The sequence below is a fragment of the Herpailurus yagouaroundi genome, unplaced genomic scaffold, assembly GCF_014898765.1.
Source record: "Herpailurus yagouaroundi ecotype Mexico unplaced genomic scaffold, PumYag 139, whole genome shotgun sequence".
Lineage (NCBI taxonomy): Eukaryota > Metazoa > Chordata > Mammalia > Carnivora > Felidae > Herpailurus > Herpailurus yagouaroundi.
In genome coordinates, this window is record NW_024412394.1 from 26,258,165 (window position 1) to 26,277,992 (window position 19,828).

At 35.8% G+C, this 19,828-nt stretch overlaps 1 protein-coding gene and 1 pseudogene across 1 annotated transcript in view; both read right to left on the reverse strand.

Moving 5' to 3' along the window:
- Positions 1-19,828, reverse strand: part of LOC121029631 (protein eyes shut homolog) — a 790,730-nt gene that overhangs the window by 255,597 nt on the left and 515,305 nt on the right. The gene's annotated exons all lie outside the window — the stretch shown is intronic.
- On the reverse strand, positions 10,249-11,045 carry LOC121029633 (60S ribosomal protein L10-like; annotated as a pseudogene).

Genomic DNA, 19,828 nt, shown 5'->3' on the forward strand with positions numbered 1-19,828 from the left:
ATGTAACCTCTCCTCTCTCTATGGATACATTTCCATTTTTTTCTATAAGTAGATTCGACAAGTAGAATTACCAAAGAAGAAAGTTTGTGTTTGTAATTTTTATTGGCTATTTTCCAAATTACCCTACATTAAAGTTGTACCTGTTTCCATTTTGTAACTTTTCAAATTTTCTCTCACTGTTTATACCTTCTCATCAAAAACTTTCTAGGAATAAATAAAAAGGTTGGTACACCAGACAGTATTTTGTTCCTATCATGTTCTCAGGACTCAACTATTCAGAATCTGCCTACAAGAGGTTTTTTTTTTAACATGCTTTTAATTGTGGTAAAACATATATAACATAAAGTTTACCCTTTTAACCATTTTTAAGTGTAAAATTAAGTGCCATTAAGTATATTTATAATATTGTGTGACGGTCACCACAATTTCCAAAATTTTTCATCACACCAAATGGATGAAATTCTAATTATTAAGCAATAATTCCCCATTCAGCCTCCCCTCAATAGCCTTGAATCTAATTTGTGTCCATGAATTTGTCTATTCCAGACATTTCATGTAGGTGGAATCATATAGTATTTGTTCTTTTGTGTCTGGCTTATTTCACCTTAGCATGAAGTTTTCAAGGTCCATCCATGTTGTAACATGTATTAGAATTTCATTCCTTTTTTAAGGCGTTTTATCTATCTCTTGATAGACATATATTTGTTCACAGCTTTTGGCTACTGTGAACAATGCTGCTATGCATACTGGAATACAAGAATCTGTTCGAGTCCCTGTTTTTAGTTCTTTTGAGTATGTACCTAGGAGCATAATTGCTGGGTCATATAGTAATGTTACATTTAACTTCTTAAGGAACCATCAAATTGTTCTCCATAGTGACTAAACTATTTTAGATTCCCACCAGCATTGTACTAGGGTTCCAATTTTTTCACACTCTTGCAAATAACATTTGTTATTTTTCATTTTGAAAATAAAATTATAGCCATTGTAGTAGGTATACAGTGGTATATCATGGTTTTGATTTGCATTCCCCTAATAACTAATGATTTTGAGCATGTCTTCATAGGCCTATTGACCTTTTATATGTCTTCTTTGGAGAAATGTCTGTTCAGGTTCTTTGCCTATTTTAAAATTGGGCTGTCTGTCTTTATATTGTTTGTCTTTTGTTGTTCATTATTCCTCCTCGTACCCTGAATCAAAACCTTACTCAAATTAATTTTCACCCATTCATCATAAGTCTGCTTCCTTGAGAGAAGACAGAATCCTTTTACTCTAATAGGCACATAACCATTAAATTTGGTTTCCTGCCCAATTCTGGCAAGGCATAATTTACCTTTTCAAGAGGATTAAGATAATGGTGAAAAGTATCAAGGATTTTATTTCCTAAAATATTTTAGGTAAATTTTTCAAGGGATAATCTTACCTTTGAATTTGAGAAAGAATATTTGTAAATACATTCATAAGCAAGCAATGATAACTCTAATAAAAAGGTTAATTATCTAAAATGGGTCAGAAATTCTTTTGCAGATATTTTTAAACAAATTATACAAACCTAGGCAAAAAGTCTACACAAACTGTCAAAATTTGTTGTCTATTCAAATTCACTTTGGAAACATATTGTAGGTTAATTTAATTACATTCAGATTAGGTGTGACTAAAAGGTAACGAAACAAATCTAATCACTGGAAAAATTAGAAATTTTAAGTTTTCTAGAACCCTCCAAATTATACTGATAGTGTTTTATGTATGTAAATTAAATAGCTAAAAAGTAATTTAGACACAAATGAGATCAGAATATGTATAGGGGTGCCCGGGTGGCTCAGTTGGTTAAGCAGCTGATTGTTGATCACAGCTCAGGTCTTGATCTCAGGGTCGTGAGTTCAAGCCCTGCACTGGGCTTCATGCTGGGTGTGAAGCCTACTTAAAAACAATAAATAAAACAAACTTAAGAAAAAGAATATGTATACATTAAATTGTGAGTGGACTTATACTTTTAATATCTACAGATAATCCAAATGACTTGGCTTTAACAAATATTTAGCTGTTGAGTAGCTGAGAAAAAAATCATAAAGCAATAGTATCTTTCCTCTTGAACATTTTCACAGTGCAACTTAATATGTTAGGAACCTTGATTTAATCAATATAAATTCAACAACGTAAATGGAAATAAAAAGGTTCTAGATTCCTAATATATTGTCATTGGTCAGGCCTGTATTTTGTAATGGTTTACAACAGGAGTGTATTCAAATTAAATGGTAGACAAAATCCTGGGCCCATTAAGTGTTAAATCAACAATAACAACAAAAATTTGAAGAGAATGATTGAAGACAATACAAAGTAATGACATCACCGACACTACTACTGATACTACTACTACTATTAATTGATAATAATTGATTGAATAAGATTTACTAAATGCCAAGTAACAAGTGTTTCTATATACTACATATATTAACTCACCATAACCTCCACAAGTAGGCAATCTTATAGTGTCCATTTTACAGATAAGAGAATGGAAGCATGGGATTGTAAGTGATTTGTCCAACCTCACAAGGAGAAGATCCAGGATATGGACCCAAATAGACTGGCTCTGAATCTAAATACCTAACTCTTTTATCAGTGGTCCCCAAACTTATTTCCACATTGACAACTCCTGGGTGTCCTACAAAAATTACAATGATCAGGCCATAACCCCAATCAACTAATTCCCAATCTCTAGGGATGGAACACAGGCACATGTATTTTTTGAAGCTACACAGGTGATTCCAGTGTACAGACAAAGTTGGGAATCCTAGGTAGCCTTAAATCATGGAAATCAAAGAAACCAGAATTATCAAGCAGAAAACCTACAACTGAAGCATTAAGAAGAAGGGATAATCTTAAACATAAAATAAACCACAACAAATAACACATGACATTCTTATACCACTAAAGAAAAAAAAAAAGAGTTTAAGCTGAAGCAAGATGAAATTGGGTATCTTGAGTATTAATATTCTACTTACCAAAACAACATGAGGTAATAAGCATTTTAAAGAAAAGGGTGTGTGCTCTTTATTTGGAATGAAAGTGGTATTATGTTGAGAAACAGGCAATAGATAGACAATTCTAAAATTTGAATGGAACCAGAAAAGACCCTGAACAGCCAAAGTAATGTTGAAAAGCAAAGCAAAGTGGGAGGCATCACAATTCGGAATTTTAAGCTGTATTACAAAGCTGTAATCATTAGGACAGTATGGCACTGGCACAAAAACAGACACATAGATCAATGGAATAGAATAGAGGACTCAGAAGTGGACCTACAATTATATGGTCAATTCAACTTTGACAAAGCAGGAAAGAATATCCAATGGGGGAAAAATAGTCTCTTCAACAAATGGTGCTGGGAAAACTGTCAGTGACATGCAGAAGAATGAAGCTGGTCCACTTTCTGACACCATACACAAAAATAAATTCAAAATGGATGAAAGACCTAAATGTGAGACAGGAAACCATCAAAATCCTAGAGGAGAACATAGGCAACAACCTCTTTGAACCCCGCTGTAGCAATTTCTTACTAGACATGTCTCTGGAAGTTGGGAAACAAAGCAAAAATGAACTACTGGGACTTCATCAAGATGAAAAACTTCTACACAGTGAAGGAAGCAATCAGCAGAACTAAAAGGCAACGAATGGAATGGGAGAAGAAATTTGCAAATGACATATCTGATAAAGGGTTAGTATCCAAAATCTATAAGGAACTTAGCAAACTGAACATCCAAAAAATGAACAATCCAGTTAAGAAATGGGCAGGAGACATTAATAGACATTTCTTCCAAGAAGACATACAAATGGCTAACAGACACACGAAAAGATGCTCAAAATCACTCATCATCAGGGAAATACAAATCAAAGCCATAATGAGATACCACCTCACACCTGTCAGAATAGCTAAAACAAACAACTCAGGAAACAACAGATGTTGCCAAAGATGCAGAGAAAAGGGGAACTGTCTTACATGGTTGGTGGGAATCCAAACTGGTGCAGCCACTCTGGAAAACAGTGTGGAGGTTCCTCAGAAATTTAAAAATAGAGCTACCCTATGACATAGCAATTGTAGTACTAGGTATTTATCCAAAGGATATAAAAGTGCTGATTCAAAGGGACACACACACCCCAATGTTTATAACAGCACTATCAACAATAGCCAAATTATGGAAAGAGCCCAAATGTCCATCGACTGATGAATGGCTAAAGAAGATATAGCCATACACACACACACACACACACACACACACACACACACACACACACACACAAACACACTGGAATATTAGCCATCAAAAAGAATGAAATCTTGGGGTGCCTGGGTGGCTTAGTTGGTTAGGCATCTGGCTCTTGATTTTGGCTCAGGTCACGATCTCACTGTTCATGAATTTGAGCCCCACATCCGGCTCCATGCTGACAATGTGGAACCTGATTGGTATTCTCTCTCTCCCCCTCTCTATATACCCCTCTCCAACTCATGCACACACACACACACACACACACACACACACACACACACTCTCTCTCTCTCTCTCTCTCTCTCTCTCTCAAAATAAATAAACTTAAAAAGAATGAAATCTTGTTATGTGCAATCATGTGGATGACACTAGAGTGATTATGCCAAGTGAAATAAATCAGTCAGAGAAAGACAAGTATATGATTTCACTCATATATGGAATTTAAGAAACAAAACAGATGAATATAGGTGAAGGGAAGGAAAAATAAAATAAGTAAAAACAGAGATGGAGGTGAACCATAAGAGATGGGCTAAATGGGTGAGGGGCATTAAGGAGGGCAATTGTGATGAGCACTGGGTGTTACATGTAAGTAATGGATCACTAAATTCTACTCCTGAAACCAGTACTTTACTACATGTTACCTAACTTGAATTTAAATAAAATCTTAGAAGAAACAAATAGACAATTCAAAGATTCTTACCATTCTCTGTATTTCAATGTGTAATAATAGTTCAAAGTTTATGATATTCTCTAAAGGCAAGTAGGCAAAATTCTTATTCTAATACTTGAGATATACAAAAATAATGTTTTACTGTTTCCCCAAAATGGGTTGTATATATGAAACTAGAATGCATGTTGCATGGATTCCTAGTACAAACCAAACAGGAAGTCAGAAAAGGGAACATCAACTACAAACTCAAACATATGTAAGAGAATCATGTTTTTCCTTGCTCTTTATTTGGAACCTAATTATGAATGCTCATTGTCATGTGTCACATACATTGCAGAACTATTCAAAGTTGAGAATAATGAAAGAACTAGAAATGATGTAAGAATGTGTGAAATTGAGCAGGTCACTTAATTTATTTATCCTCTATTTATCTCAAGGATTGTCAGACTTTTACTGTAGAGTGTTAGGTAGCAATATTTTTAAACTTTGCAGGCTACCTACAGTCTCTTACATACCTTCTTCTCCTTCCTCCTCCTCCTCTTCCTCCTCTTTGCCATCCTTTAAAAATGTGAAAACCATTCTTAGCCATGGGCTGTATGAAAATAAACTGTGGCCAGACTGGCTCCTTGTTTGTAGTCTGCCAACCCCTGATTAGATACTGCATTTCAAAAATAGCACCATCTAATGCTTTGGTTCTAAGCCAGAGGTGATTTTGTTCTTTTTCAGGGAATGTTTGTCAATGTCTGGAGACATTTTTGGTTGTCACCTGGGGTGGGGGACAGACATACTGTGTTACACACATCTAGTATGTTGAGGCTGGAGATGTTGCTAAACATCTTACAACACACAGAACAAGCTCTCACAGCACTTATCTGGGCCAAAGGGTCAAGTTTAAGAAGCTCTTGACTAATGGCCATTTTCTTTCAATTATAGGGACAGTAAAGAGATTAAGTATATTTAATCACCCTTTATCCAGGATTGTGGTTAATTTATATTTATTCAATCAGTGAGACAGATCTGCATAACAGTGTTAGACTTAACAAGCTCTGAGATCCTGCAAGCTATACTACCATGGAGAAAATAAAAAAAGATGAATTTGATAACCTCAAATTATGAGAGTCAAGTGCAGTTACAGCCTTAAACATGTGTGATTCACAGAGAGGAGAAGGGAACTAACTAGGCAGTACTAGATTTGGAACTGTGACATATCAAATATGTTCAGACCACTGAATGAGAAAACCAGAGCCGGGAATTGCTAGTACTCTGAAAATGGTAATTTTGAGCCTAGAATCTGTTTATTTTTATCTGTCCATAAAATCGTGATATATCTTCTATGAATTTGGGGTAAAGAATCATGTGAGAAACAATAAAAAGAATCACGTGAGACATACTGGATCACCAAAAATGTGCAAGGGAAATTTTACACATTACTAATTCCAGTAAGAGGATGATGCTCAAATTGACACTTCTAATTTTTTTTCTTACTGTGTAGTAATTGCATTTTCATGGCACTGCATTTTTTCTTTAAAAAACTTTTCACTGTATTGCTTTTTAAAATGTTAAATATTCATCTCTTTAAATTCTAATACATTTAACATTATATAAAAAAGTGATTATTAGGAAACCTGATTATAAATTCTAAGAAATTCACTCTAGCATATCCTATTAAAATTGGATTCTAGGCTCACCTCTGAAGTTTTGATTTGGAAAGCTCTACCTCTGATGTTATTGAAGGCATTAGTTTGTATTAGCAATAAAAAAAAAAAAAAAACAGTGTTGCATGTCCGAGAAGATTTTGAATGAGAATTCTGATTTCTACTTGTTATTTCTGTAACAACAAAATAAGTAATCTTTTAAGGGATTTTACATAGGTAATTCTGTCGTATAACACAGTATTGAAAACTGACAACTTAGAACTATCCAGAGAGGTATGTTTGTTGCTTTTCTTTTATTCTAGACATGCAAAGATAATACATGGGTTAAGTGTGATAGATCTGGGGTGGAGAATGAGGAGTAGTGAGAGATAGTGTTGACATAAGAGCAGTAGATACATCTCAGATCATGGAGAGCTTTAAAAATCATATGAAAGAGTTTGGGTTTAGGCTATTGAAAGCTTAATTTGGGAAAGTAAAATAATCAGATTTGTGTTGTAGTGACATTATTCTAGATGTTTAGTGACATTATTTTGGAAGTCCTTTGGAAGAAGGATTGGAGGGGCTTAGAGCTGAGAGAGGGAAACCATTGATAAGAACACAGAAATCATTCAGGGGAGCAAGGAGGGTGTTCACTAAGGATGGAACAGTGGGAATAAAGAGGAAGGGGGCAGATATTCAAGGAATAAGGAAACATGAGCCTGGATTGGCTGTAAAGGAGGTAGTAAAGAAGGAGACTAAGTAAAAACTCTAAGATTACTGATTTAGGATGATGAGGAAACACTTTATCTATATCATCTCTTTTAGTCTATGATGTAAAAATTATTATCTACATTATGCAGATGAAGACACTTGGGTTAAGCAACTTGCCCAAGACCATACAAAGAAAAGCTGCAAAGCCAGGATTTGAACCTAGGATCATCTAATGTCAGAGCACATGCTTTCAACTTTTCTCAATAACTAGGGTGCATAATACAGGAATATGAGGATATTTGTGATGTTAGGTAAGACAAAGCATTATGTTTTGGAAACATGGAGCCTGAGATGGTTATACAATAGTTAGATCATATAGTAGGCAACTAAATGATTGGAATTTTTAAATTTGGTTTTATACTACCCTCCTATATTATATTCTATCTTATTAGATTTTACAATGATGACAATGGCAAATATTTATATAGTATGTCCCAATGTAAAAAGACCAGTGATAATGCAAGCATTCTATAGAACATATTGGGAAACAGACTGTGGAAAAAGGTCCAATTAACTTTTTCATTAGTCATTTTTAACTATATTACACATTAACACTTCACTACACTTCACAAATAGCAATTTGAGCTTTTATTCAACCACATTTACTAGAAAAGCGGGAACTAAATTAAACACAGTCTAGAAAACAAATAGTGCAAAAAATTTCATGAATATTAATAGAAAACCAGACAAATGTAATGTACTTGAGTTTGTATCACAAAATGTACAATTCATTCTTTTGTGGAATTGCTATTTCCAAACAAGATGGATTGCTTTAGTCACTTTAAAAAATGTTAAAATGTAAAACATCCATGGAAGAAAGAAGATAGGCTCAGATTATGAGAAATAGATTTCTTAATGAAGGAATGAGGTTTTGAATAACGTGCTCCCTTTGGCAGCATCTTAACAAGATCATATTTGGTGAACATGAATCATTAGTAAAATATGAAACAATGAACAAACACACACATCCAGATAAGACTGTAGGTTGCTGTGGATTTGCTAGAAATTCCCATCTGTCATTATTTCTGATTTTTTTTACCTTGTTCTAAAATCATTAATAGGGTACATGTAGTCAATGTGAATTGTATGCCTGATACAAAACACATCAGGATTTAATTTATTGAGTGGTATTTCATTAGTTCAGATGAGTTGAAATATGGCATTTCATTTTCTAAAACTGTGTGGGAACATTCATCATATAGATGCTTAAATTATAATTTAGACACTGAGTAAAGTTTCGGTGTATCTGAATAAAATTGAATAAACATCCTAAATGAACCAAAATTCATTTTAGATCAAACTGACTTTTTCTGATTAGTGATATGTTAAAATTTCCTCATGTAAGATTAATCAGAGGCAATCCCCCCCCCATTTTTATTAAACTATATGAGACTACTCCTTATTCATGGAGCTATTTTCATGAAGTAGAACATTTTTAGTGGTTTGATTTATTTACTTTATCTTACCTGATTTCAAAATACCTGATGGACAAATGAAGGGATCAAATCAGCTGGGTACTTTAATCTATACAATTAAAATTTTTAATAGATCATTCATTCATTTATCTGTATTTTACTTAAGTATTATTGTGATAATTACTAAAAAAGAAAGATGACCTCTTTTGTATAGTAATCTAACCTGAGTCAAGTGCTTGGGGAACAGTAAAGTTTCTGCTGCTATCATTACTAGACTAATGCAGTTTTGAAAAACAGCAAATTGATCCCTGTTACCTGAATAGTAGCCATAAAATCTACTAAGATATTTCTGGCAGAGTCACAGTTGGTTGTGACTTTGGTTGTGAAAAAATTACAAAATATTCAAAAAGAGTAAAATCTCTTCAAATCAACAGGAAAAAGGCTTGTTGGATTTAATGAACTACCGGTTCTCCTAATCTGAAATATAGCATTGATTAAGCAATGTAGGATCCTCTTGCACATGGAGAAATCTACACCATGTCTTATATCTGGGGAAGTGTATGTCAACTTTACTTGTCTTCCTTTGGTTTGCTTTAAGTTTTAAATGCCCGTTAGGGGTGCCTGGGTGGCTTAGTCAATTGAGTGTCCAACTCTTGATTTCAGGTCAGGTCAGGATCTCACAGTTTGTGAGATTGAGCCCCTCACTGGGCAGACAGCATGGATCCTGCTTAAGATTCTCTCTCTCTTTCCCTCTCTCTCTGCTCCTCCCCCACTCTCTCTCTCTCAAAATAAACTTAAAAAAATAAATGCCCATTATTCATTATGTACAGGGTATGATTATTGCCATTTTCTAATATTACTGAAAATGAAAATGTCTTTCCTTTTTTCTTTATACACATACAGCTTGAGTTTTGGAATTATAATCGAAAGTATTAAATTTGATCTACTAATTTACTGATATTTTTGTGGAACTCTAGGAATATAAGATATAACACTTACTGGAAAAATTTTTACAAAAACAATGAATTATGGGCATATAGTTAACACAATATAGTAATAGTGTACACTTAGAAGGGGTTAAGGTGGCAAATTTTATGTTATGCATTTTTTTACCCCAAAGAGCAATGAGTTATATTGTTTACAATCATATAATTCATTTGACAAATTTTTAAAGTTTAAGTTTATTTTTAATTAATTTTTAAATTTTTTAGCTAAAAATTTTTTTAATGTTTATTTATTTTTTGAGAGAGAGGGAGCACGAGCAGGGAAGGGCAGAGAGAGAGAGGGAAACAGAGGATCTGAATCAGGTTCTTCACTGTCAGTGCAGAGCCCGATGTGGGGCATGAACTCATGAACCTCGAGATCATGACCCAAACCAAAGTTAGACACTTAACCAACTGAGCCACCCAGGCATCCCAATTAATTTCCATTTTTATTTTTAGACAGGAAGTAGGGTTTATTAGCGGGCATGAAGAAGGAGGGGGCAGTGCCAGTTCTCATGAGTGCGGAGCCTGCCATCTATCAAGAGGCCACCATTAGGGATGTATTTGACTCCACAGCCATCTGCAATGAGCCACCTTTCAGCCATCATGTCTTCAAATTTGTCCACATTCAACCTAGTAAATCCCCACTTCTTGGAAATGTGGATCTTCTAGTAGCCAGGGAACTTGAACTTGGCCCTTCATAGGGCCTCAATCACATGCTCCTTGTTCTGCAGCTTGGTATGGATGGACATGCTGAATTGGCCAATGTGGATGCTGGCTGCTGTGCCCTGGGGCTTTCCAATTTTAGTATATGTGCTGCGGAAGTGAGCTCACCCCGGGGCTTTCCAAAGGTACCCTGCATAACTGTTTGGAGACTGTCAGCCCCAGCACAGGACAACATCTTGTTGATATGGATGACATGGAAAGGTGGAGAGACAGTCGGTTGTGAAAACCTTCTTTACCACAGCTTTTCACCATGTATATACTTGTTGGCACAAATATGGGCAGCCTCCAGGGCTTCAGAGGAGAGCTGCTCATATTTATCTGACACCACGTGCCTACATAGTGGGAACTCATCCACTTTTGCCTTTTTCCATGCCAGGTCAAAGATGCAGATCTTGGCATCAAGGACACCTTTGTAAGAAGTGAGCCTTTGGATATGGCTTGTTCTTACAATACTGGTAACACCAAGTGGGGTGGTGGCCCATGGTGACACCAGGATCTTCAGTGGCATGCTGAAAGAAAAGGGCTAAAGTTTATTTTTCAGTAATCTGTACACTCAATGTGGGGCTCAAACTCACAACCTTAAGATTAAGCATCACACTCTCTTCTGACTGAGCCAGCCTGGTGCCCCCATTTTGCAGTTTTCAATTGGCTTTATATTTCATTTACTCATAATCTGCATTAGAATAAACTGGCAACTGCCTTAATTTACTTTTTTGGGACTAAACCCCAAAACTCATACATAATTTTATTTGAAAAAGTCACTTGGACCCAACTGTACAACAAACACCTGAATCATAATGAAATCTCTCTTCTCTGCTATCTCCTTCATGCCCTCTTTTAAGGACAATATCAATAGCACCAGATTGGGGTTAGAATATCTGTAAGAGACACTGACTTTTACAATCCTTTAGTCATTATTTCAATATAAAGATACCTAAAATAACACCACAGCTCTTCATCAAGTCACTGGGAAGTAAAAATATATTAGGTTGAACTACGTGAAATTGTGAGTATAACATTTTTAGCACATAAAAATGCAATTTTATATGTCTCAATTTAATAGCTGTAACAACATTTTTTATTGACTGTCTACTCTGTTCTTAGAACTAAAACAGGAAATTTGAATACATGATCTTAATATCTATATTTACAAAACAGGAATTATTACCCCCATTTCATAGATGAAGAAGTTGAAGTTCAGAAAGGTTAAGTTTCTTGTCTTAGTGGTCAGAAGACTACTTCTGACTCCAAATTGTGGATATTCTTGACTAATAACAGAGAAGCCTTTCCTGTTTTTCTTGTTGCCAAGGAAGAAAAATAATGGTGACATGTGGAGGCCATGATGAATGAGATGTAGATTTCCTGTCACCGTGTCTTGCCCACTTGTGAACCCATCTAATTCGTGGGTTCCAGATGACAAATTATGGAGGCCCGAGATGGTTACTTGTATGAAGGAGACAACTTTCCAGTTTGAAGTTTAGAGTTTCTTTTACTTTTAGAATCCAATTCTTTTGGGGGGTTTAGGGTTACCAGTTCTTAAGACAGGAACAATGAATAGGATTTACAGACACTAGGGAATTAGTCTGACCCTTTTGCATATGGAATCTTCTTTTATCAGGAAATAAGAGATAACTTTTAATTTTTTTATTTAATTTTTTTTAATGTTTGTTTATTTTTGAGAGAGAGAGAGAGGGGAGGGGCGGGGGTAGGGAGAGAGAGGTAGACACAGAATCCAAAGCAGGCTCCAGGCTCTGAGCTGTCAGCACAGAGCCTGATGTGGGGCTTGAATCCACAAGCTGTGAGATCCTGACCTGAGCTGAAGTCAGACATTTAACTCACTAAGCCACCCAGGTGCCCCAAGAGATAACTTTTAAATAGAGACAAAAGCATTGTGAAACAAGTGAAAACTATTAGAAATGGTAGAGTGAGAATAAATTTGGGAAAAATGGACTTCAGTAAACATTTTAGAAAGAGAAATGACAGGGGAAGTTCTTTACAAGTTAAAACTGTTGTTTATGAGTAATTATACTTTTTTACCCTCTGTATTCTTTTTTAAAAGTTTTAATTTAAATTCCATTTAGTTAACACTGTTACCACCTGGTGCTCATAACAGCAAGTGCCTTCCTTAGTCCCCATCACCTAACCCATCCCTCAACCCCCCTTCTCTCTGGTAACCATCAGTTTATGCTCTATGGTCAAGAGTCTCTTTTTTGGTTTGCCTCCCTTTCCCTTCCCCAACCCCCCTCCCCCACCCCACACACACTTTGCTCATTTGTTTTTTTTTTCTTAAATTCCACGTATGAGTGAAACCATATGGTATTTGTCTTTCTCTGACTAATTCTACTTTTAAATAGATTCCCTGAGAAAACATTTTGGGTTTGACATTCTGGAATTTGTGCAAGTATACTAGGAACCAACTGAGATAAAGGTATGGATCAGGGCCTTAAAGTTTATTTAAATGGAAAGAATATTTTTCTGAAATTGATTTGTGAAGCAGGTGTGTAGCTGCGGCCTACTGGGTAGGAGTTTGAGCTATAAGATTAAAAAATTAAGGAGCTATAAATTTTCTTATTTTGGGATTATCTACAGTATTAAAGATTCTGATGTGCAGGGTTAAGTGTTAATGCTAATAAAATAGGGGCTATTTCTGAGTTCCTTACATCCACATTTCAGACTTAAATTTGTTCTTAGAAAGGTAACTTCATAGCACTGGGACTGAAAGGGATGGGAGAAAAAAATCCTTAAATGGAAAGAGCCCCAGTATTGTGGTGATCCACAAATTCTCCAGGGAAAACATTTTGGAAAGGATTTGTCTTCCTTTTTTTTCTTGTTATTTAAGATTTTTATCTTGATATCTATGACTTCTAAATGGAGAAGAAAGGCTAGAATATAACTGCTTTTATTAAAAAATTTTTCATACAGTTTACAGTTAGGTTGTAAATGTTTTCTACTTTGAGATTTTTGGATAATAAACATTATTACTGAAAATAAAACAAAGAGATAATGTAGACATATGGTGTGACAGAACTTGCAAAGTTAATTTTTCTTAGTTGGCAATTTCTTATCAGGTTCCAAATTAGAAATGGAAAACATATTTTTGGTAAACTAAAGTTTTTTGGAGAAGGTATCCTTTTTAAATAGCCGCTTTATCTTTGAAATTACTATAGTATACAAATTGGGAGTTTGCATATGCTATATTTAAATCTAGTAAAAAATGTGGGTATTTGCATTAAAACTTTGTTTCTATCCTCTGTGCTTGTTTTAAGATGGTGATGCATGGAAGATGCCTCAGCATTACTTGTAACATTATGGTGTGGGGGAAGTGAAGGAATGAAAATTACTTAGATGTAATGTGGATTATGAAGTTGTAATTGGAGTGTGTTTTCATTTAATTTTGAGTGTGTATTTGTTAACTCATTACTTCTGAAAATAATCATTTTTTTGAAAATTAATGGGCTTTAAAATTGTCTTAAGTAAGCATTTAGGTGGAATTTTAAAATTTATAGGATTTGGCACATATGTCTATTTTTGACTGTTAAGTTCAATTTTATTCTCTGACATTTTAAATTTCTTTTGGAAATTTTAATGTAGTGCATAACTAAGATAAAAGATATTAGTTTGCACCTGTAGAAGAGGGAATTACAAAATAAGGACTGAAAGCCAACTATGTCATGCATAAAATTATTGGAACACAGCTATATCCACTTATTTGCATACTTTTGATGGTGGCTCTTGGAGCCACAACAGTAGAATTGAGTAGCAGCAACATAGACTGTATGTACCGAAAGTCAAAATATTTACTATCTGGCCCTTTTTTTTTTAAATTTTTTTTTCAACGTTTATTTATTTTTGGGACAGAGACAGCATGAACGGGGGAGGGGCAGAGAGAGATGGAGACACAGAATCAGAAACAGGCTCCAGGCTCTGAGCCATCAGCCCAGAGCCTGACGCGGGGCTCGAACTCATGGACCGCGAGATCGTGACCTGGCTGAAGTCGGACGCTTAACCGACTGCGCCACCCAGGCGCCCCTATCTGGCCCTTTACTTGTCAATCCCTGCCTTATACTTCATGTAAAGCTGGATTTTGAGCTTCATGATGGTCTATGACAAAGAATAGTTAAGAGAACTATGGTAAGGAGGAAATAAAAGAAAAAAACATAACTTAGTTTAAATAGAAGTATTCGTATCAAAATCTGGAATCAAATTTTGGTCCACAGAAATGAAAATAAAGAATATTTAGAAAATAGATCTAAGAGCAGGTATTTGTCGACTTTTGAAGTTCAACCATGGTTATTTACTAAGTACATGGGTACTATACCGGTAATTCTAAATGAACAGTGACTTTAAGCTTTCTGGTCCCTTAGAGTAGGGTGGTGCCTGAGCTTACTTTTGCTTCTTAAGATAGGGGGTGATGGGCTCCAATGATGCTGACAGAGGATTATATAGACCTGCACAGTTTGAAATGTGTGTGTGGGGTGTGTGTGTGTGTGTGTGTGTGTGTGTATGGTGTATGAATGAAAAAGCCTATTCCCTTAAAATGATAATGTTGGCTAAAATAGCTACAATTTTCAGGAAAATAAGAGTCATGCTGCATAAAAATTCAAAAGTTGGTTGAGAATGGGGAAAATGTATTCTCCTCTATTAAAGAGGTCTGAAAAGGAGGCTTCAATGTGGCTCATCAAATAGTGAGCTAAAAGATAAGTGCTTTGTATGTACAAAATGGTAAGTGCTTTGCCCTTTAAAAAGGAAATACAGAGAATGCTGCCCTTTTAATATGTCCTGTAGCCTGCCCTGGATTTGAGGATGAACAGAGATGGCACTAAAAATGATAAAGCAATAAATCATAAAGCCCCAAAGTTCCTTTTGTGTCACAGCTCTTACATGTTCAGAAGGCAATAACAATCTTCAGTACACATCAATTTCCCTCCGTGGGATGGAAACTGGAGAAACTGTGAGAGAAAATACTGAAGAGGAATAAAGAAATGTTTCTGCCTCTCTTTCATTTTCCTTACTTTGAATTTATTTGTGCTGTCCACATGTTAATTGGAGATCTTAATAGTTTTAGCTATAATTTGATATCTAAAGCAGAAAGAAAAAAAATATGGGTCTGTATCTCAGCTGGAATCCAAAATAAACATAATCATTTTTTTTTTAATGTTCAAAGCGTTTTAGTTTCCTTTCACTCTCTTCATGTTTACCTCTTTTCTTTTCATAGTTGAAACTCACCAACTCCCCTCTGCATGGTTGTCTTTTAGTGTCTACAATGCCAGCATAAGTGAGAAAAGGTAAAAAGCTGTTAGAAAAACCTGTCTTTTAGAAAGTTCATCAACATATAATTTAACATATTAATGATGAGTAAGAGCAGAAATTTCCTTGTAATTATAAAAGTAAGGAAAGTGTTATGCTAAGTGAAATAAGTCAGGCAGAGAAGGACAGATACCATATGTTTTCACTCATATGTGGATTCTGAGAAACCATAAGAGACTCTTAAATACTGAGAACTGAGGGTTGATGGGGGGTGGGGGGAGGAGTGGGTGATAGGCATTGAGGAGGGCCCCTGTTGGGATGAGCACTGGGTGTTGTATGGAAACCAATTTGACAATAAATTTCATTAAAAAAAGAATTATAAAGCAGCAGGTCATTTTCTTGGTTATTGATGGATTGGACTTGGGGTCGTTTGTAGGTTTAATTTGGGGACCTGGTCAGAACCAGGAAATAATAATAGTTCCATGACTGCAAAAGTTTCCTGTGGACCTTTATCTAAATGTTCATGAAAAGACTTCTTTTCTTTTAGTAATAAGATTTAACTCTTTGGTATACCACCTCAGGAAAAAATATAGTTGGTGACTTCAAAATGGGGACTAAAGGTGTCTTCCTTTATTTCAAAAGCATTTAACCTTGGGATTAATTTTTATGGTAGAGTCAGGACAATTTCTGCAATGTTCAGAAGACTAAGAACCACAAACCTCCTATGAACAGCCCAGACAGTGATCCAGGAATGAAACTCCTTGTCCATTTTGTCCACACAGAGTAGCCTGCCATGCAGTTCCCTCTTCACCTCTCCAGATATGCTCCTTGGGACTGAATCAAAACTAGTCTACCACTTGAGTAATTTAGTGGGTTCTCTCTATTTCTCCCTGAACTTCATCAGATTTGTTCTTTCTACATGTTTTTGGTCATTGGGCACCTACCACTTTACTCTTCCTGATGTTTGCTTTCAAGCTTTTCTCAGATGAATTGCCTCCAGTCAATTAACACCTTCCTCTGGCTGACTTGTGCAGCTCCATGTGACAGAATGATTTATACAAAGTATATCTTTGGTCTTCATCCACAGTTCCTGAAAACTCTTCAGAGTTATAAAGGTGAAACAGGTGTCTTATTATTAATGGAGGTGACTTTTGGACCCCACCCAAGGGTAGGGGCTGGTTGCCAGGAGGACTAACCATGTAATTAGAGGGATGGAACTTTTAGTTCTACTCTCCCAACTCCAGGGAAGGGAGAGGGCCTGAAGGTTGAATCAGCCAGTTATTGCCAATGACTTAGTCAATCATGACTATGTAATTAAGTCTTCATAAAAACACAAGAGAAGAAAGCTTTTGACCCTTTTTGTGAGAGCTTCCATATTGGGGAACCAAAACACTTTCATGTGCCACTGAGCTGGATCCCAAGAGCCACAAGGGTAGAAGCTCCTTTGTTCAGGACCTTGACCTATGTATTTCTTCATCTGGTTTGATTCAAATCCTTTATTGTATTCTTTAATAAAGTTGTAAGTGTAAGTGTTTTTCCTTGAGTTCTGTGAGCCACTCTAGCAAACTGAACTGAAGGAAGAGGTTGTTGGAATCTCCTATCTATAGCCAGTCAGTCTGACGCACAGATAACTGCCTGGAGCTTGTGACTGGCATCTGAACTAGGGGGTTGGAGAAAGTGATATGGTATGGTAGGGCTGAACATTTACCCTGTGGAATATGATACTATTTCTGGGTAGACAGTGTGAGAATTGAGTTGAATTTTTGGATACCCTGCCAGTAACTGAGAACTGCTTGGTGTTATGCATGGAGAACCCTCCACACTCAAACACGTTGGAACTGGGTCCAGGAACCTTTAAAGACGCTATATCAGTATCAATTATCTTTAAGTACCTCCACTTGACTTTCCCCATGCTGTTTAGTTTTTTTTTTTTTAATTAGTTTTCATAATAACACAGAGTGCCAGATCTGGAGACAGACTGCCTGGGCTTGTATCCTAGTTAGCTGGGTGACCTTGAACAAATTAACATCTCTGTGCTCAATTTCCTCTTTTTAAAATTGGCGATGATAGTAGCACTTTTCTTATAGGATTGTTAAGATGACTAAATACAAGTACAAGATTTGAAATAGTGCTGGGGATACAGTAAGTATTTAGGAATCGGTTTTCTCTTTAAAGATTTTTCCAGTTTTTCTAATATAATTGGCAAATTGTAATATATTAAAAGTGTACAATGGGATCATTTGATATATGTACACATGGTAAAGGGACTCCCACCATTGAATTAATTAACACCTCCATCACCTCACAAACATACATTTTTCCCCCATTTTTGGTGAGAACACTTAAGTTCTACTTTCTTAGCAAACAAATTATGCAATACAATATTATCAATTGTAGTCGCTATATCATACATTAGTCCTCAGACCTTATTCATTCCATAACAAGTCTGTATTCTTTAACCAGTATCTCCCTATTTCCCACCCTGCTTTCATCTCCTGACAACCACCATTCTACTCTCTGTTTCTATAAATTTGATTTTATTCCCTCAACAATTCCACATATAACTGATACCATGCAGTATCTGTTTTTCTCTGTTTGTCTGGCTTATAATTAGCATAGGGCCTCTGGGTTCACCCATGTTGTCATAAATTGCAGGATTTCCTTCCTTTTTTAATGCTGAATAATATTCCATTGTGTGTTTGCTGGTGCATGTATGTGTAGATTTTCTTTATCCATCAACAAAGGTTGTTTTCATACTTTGACTAATGTGAATAATGGTGAAATGAACATGCAAATATGGATATCTCTTTGAGATACTGATTTTGTTAACTTTGAATATACATCTAGAAGTAAATCTTATGGTAGTTCTATTTTTAGTTTCTTGAGGAAGCTCCATACTGTTTTCTACAGTGGCTGCACCAATTTACATTTTCACCAACAGTGCACAAGTGTTTCCTTTTCTCTACATCCTCACCAGCAATTTTTTATCTCTGGTCTTTTTGATAATAGCCATCCTGATAAGTGTGGGATGATATCTCCTTGTGGTTTTGATGTGTATTTCCCTGATGAGTAATGATGTTCAGTACCTTTTCAGGTACCTGTTGGCCACTTGTATGTCTTCCTTGGAAAAATGTCTATTCAGCTGCTTTGCCCATTTAAAAACCTGGATTATTTGGGTTTTTTTCTTTGCAATTGAGTTATGTATGAGATTCTTGTATATTTTGGATAGTAGCTCTTTATTAAAAATGTGGTTTTCAAATATTTCCTATTTCACATGTTGCCTTTTCCTTTTGTTGCTGATTTCCTTTGATGGCAGAAGCTTTTTAGTTTGATCCAGTTTCACTTGTTTATTTTTGCTTTGTTGTCTTTGCTTTTGGTGTCAAATCTAAGAAATTATTACCAATACCAATGTCAAGATACTTACTATGTTTTACTCTATAAGTTTTAACGTTTCAGGTCTTATATTCAAGTCTTAATCCATTTTTAGTTGATGTTTATGTATGGTGTAAGATAGAGGTCCAGTTTCATTTTTTAATGTGCCTATACAGTTTTTCTTCCCTTCCCCATCTTTGTCTGACTCCTGCACACAGCAGCACTGGTCTGGACAAGTTATGGATGAGGCACAGACATCAGGCACAGAGACCCTCTTCTTAGCCTTCTTCGCCTCGGGTTCCCCAATGCTGCATTCTCAATTTTCATCACTAAGAAACAAAATCTCTAAATAACTCTGTTCAGTAGAGCCCTAACATCTGTTTAGATCAAGAGGCCTTCTCAGCACTCTGGAAAGCAGTGTGGAGGTTCCTCAGAAAATTAAAAATAGACCTACCCTATGACCCAGCAATAGCACTGCTAGGAATTTACCCAAGGGATACAGGAGTACTGATGCATAGGGGCACTTGTACCACAATGTTTATAGCAGCACTCTCAACAATAGCCAAATTATGGAAAAAGCCTAAATGTCCATCAACTGATGAACGGATAAAGAAATTGTGGCTTATATACACAATGGAGTACTACATGGCAATGAGAAAGAACGAAATATGGCCCTTTGTAGCAACGTGGATGGAACTGGAGAGTGTGATGCTAAGTGAAATAAGCCATACAGAGAAAGACAGATACC